Genomic DNA, 3,329 nt, shown 5'->3' with positions numbered 1-3,329 from the left:
AATATTTTCGTAAAGAGTGTGAAACTATTTACTATTTCTGATTTTCATGAGAACTAAAAATATTTTAGTAGGTGAAACATTATTACAGTACAACATTACTGAAAAGAGTGAAACATGTAGCATTTGCAAATTTAACAGATCTATTTTCCTGCGTGATAATACATGTTCTTGGCCTTGCCAAACCTGTCAAATCGACTTATATCCCTACTGTTACATCCGAGCAACGGAAAAGCCCGAGCAATGTTCCAATTGATCTGTCAGATTGCTTATGAGAGCAAATTTATTTGTATAAATTATTGTAAAACTATTGATTGTAATGTAAATATTTATTAAGAATACCAATAAAAGAAATTTAATACTTAAATATAATTAAAGTTACTTATGGATTGCTTTTTAATCTTAATATGTATTACTCAAAAATATTTTTCGCACCGTAATGCAATTTAACAATACATCTCTATTAAAGTGCCGAGTTTTACAAACGAAGCAGAAGCTGTGTATCTCGTGCTCGATAGTTAGAGCATGTGATAACACCTTGTTATAGCTTCTGAACAATAAATGGAGGTTACTGGATGATTAATGATATGATATTTTTTCATTTCGTTCCCCTCTATACAAAGTATGAATTGACACTTAATTTGATTTTTATTAACCAACTCAAGTATTGTAAAATTATGGGAGTGGTGTGTTAATTTTAAGATAAGTTGGTATTACATATTTGTTAGCAAATGCAATCTTAAAACACATGTAACGATTTGTAGAAACTAAATGGAATACTTTTTGTAAGATATAAAAATAAGAAACCATAGAGAAGCAAATTGGTGATGACTAAGTTATGTGTGAGAAACGGTAAGGTGATCTCATGCTTATGCAAGTGTTTTGATAAGATTGCAGGTGTGACTAATTTCTCGTTGTGACATATGACAGGAATAAATTGAGAAACAAGAATGTTAGATATGACGACGCTAGAGAGGTTTTATTTTAAAAAAACGAACTTAAAAGGTATATATGATATTGTTTACTAACATTGTTAGATTCATCTCTCAGGTGGCTACGTTTGACGGCTTATAATGGGGTTTAATACTCTCTGTAAACAGAGAACAGACACATCATTGTGTAGCATAATAACACAACCAACAGTTTCTAGTTGATTAACTTCATCACACTTGTTAGAAACTTTTGAACACAATAAACAAACCCTAATTACTATACGTTTAGCAAGGTTGAATACTATAAACAAACCCTAATTACTATACGTTTAGCAAGGTTGAATACTATAAGCATGCCCTATAATTACTATACGTTTAGCAAGTTTGAACACTATAAACATGCCGTATAATTACTATACGTTTAATCAGGTTGAACACTATAAACATGCCCTAATTAATAACTAATTGGTGTCGAGAATATAGAAAGTGGCCAGACGACCATGTAATAAATATATAAATAGCGTGAGATGAGCGGGAAGCAGCAGACAGACAGAATTAGACAGATAGAAGCAAAGAGAATGTAGTTGGTGTGAAGTTAAGTAACGTAAAATTGATAGGCCTAACGTTTGATATATATATATATTAATGTGAAACTAACAGTGTAAAATAAAATAAGTACATTCCATCAAAGCGAAATTCTAAAGTAATTGAATCAGCCTGAGTGCACTTTGATAAAAGGAACATAGGATCTTCAGAAGAAAGAAGACCAAAATCATAAGTGAATCACACCAGACGGATATTGCGATAGTATTAGAGAAAATAGTTCAGCTTGTCAACTGAGATTCAAAAGTAATTGAACAGACCTAAGTGGACTTTTGACAACAAGACGAGAACTATACATATACTGACATAACGTTTACGATATGCTTATATTCTCTATAGTGTGAACACTTTATTGAACATATGTTTAACTTAAAATCATAAATAATATTCAACGATAAACTGGTACACAATTAAAAACATTTTATTTAGGCCTGAGGATGACGTTGTAACATCGAAACATGTAGAGTCGTCAACTTTTTGAAGGCCATTATTAATATGTTCAATAAAGTGTTCACACTATAGAGAATATAAGCATATCGTAAACGTTATGTCAGTATATGTATATTTCTCCTCTTGTTGTCAAAAGTCCACTTAGGACTTATTTATGATTTTAACTTTATACACAAGTGCCAAAATACTATAATCACGTTTAACTTGTTCCGAATATATATATATATATATTATTTGAAAACAAGTGTGTGCTGTTTATTGAATTTATCGCGAACAACAAGTCACAGACACCTACTGTAGAAGAATCCTAAGCCCAACAACTACATAGTATATATTTATACTATTAAGAAATATAAGTAAAAGCCATTTATTTTGACAAATGGCAAAAAACAAAAAAAACAGAACCCATATACATATATAATATTATTTTTTTAAATCTGACACACAATAAAATGATCAGGAGTATAGTTAAATCACACAGTAAATCTTGTATTTTGAGATACTAAAGAGACAAGTAGTTGACTATTTATTATATCTTTATTTTTGATAACAATATTTCAACATACATGTATGAAAATAATGCACATCTAACAAGAAAAGTGAAACACTTTGTTTTATATATTAGATAAAGTTAAATCTCAAGGGAGTTTTTTTAAATTGAAGAAATATAATTTCACTAAAAATGAACCTTAAATAACAAAATACATGAATATAAAATCTCTGAATTCACTACATAAAGAGTGTATAGCAAGAATAATGTGTTAAAGTAAGCAAACTTTACATCTCAAACTGGAGAAGATTGAAACACCACATCAATATAATAGGGAAACATTTTGACAGTATCCTAGGAGATTTACAAAACCATCATTTTTTTACAAAAAACACAAAGTCTCATAGTGAATATTTTTGATTTTTGTTTACTTTTTACACAAAATATTACAAAAAGTGAAAAACAATAAAGGTAACTGAAAAATGTTTAACAAGAACTGTAAGACAAACACTTTTCCAAATATCTGACATACTGATTGATAGCAAAATATACTAGACTTAGACATACATATCTGTAGAACTACAAGACACACTTCACTACTATTTAAGCCTAATTTCAAACACATTTTCTAGGAATGCAAGATAGTATTATTCAAGATTTATAGCTTTGATTAATGATGTAGTGCTAAAAAATGTTATAGTCTCAGAGCTCTGCAAGAATTTCTGTCATGTGTAATGTCACCATCAGATTAAAGTAGTCATATTTAAAACCATAATTTCCATTTCAGGAACCAGTGCTCCAGAGCATTTCGATGACACAACACTTCTGCTTACATATTGGATATAATAGTCAAGGAA

Source organism: Limulus polyphemus, unplaced genomic scaffold (genome assembly GCF_000517525.1).
Source record: "Limulus polyphemus unplaced genomic scaffold, Limulus_polyphemus-2.1.2 Scaffold9514, whole genome shotgun sequence".
NCBI classification, from domain to species: Eukaryota; Metazoa; Arthropoda; class Merostomata; order Xiphosura; family Limulidae; genus Limulus; species Limulus polyphemus.
Note: the sequence above shows the minus strand (reverse complement) of the source record.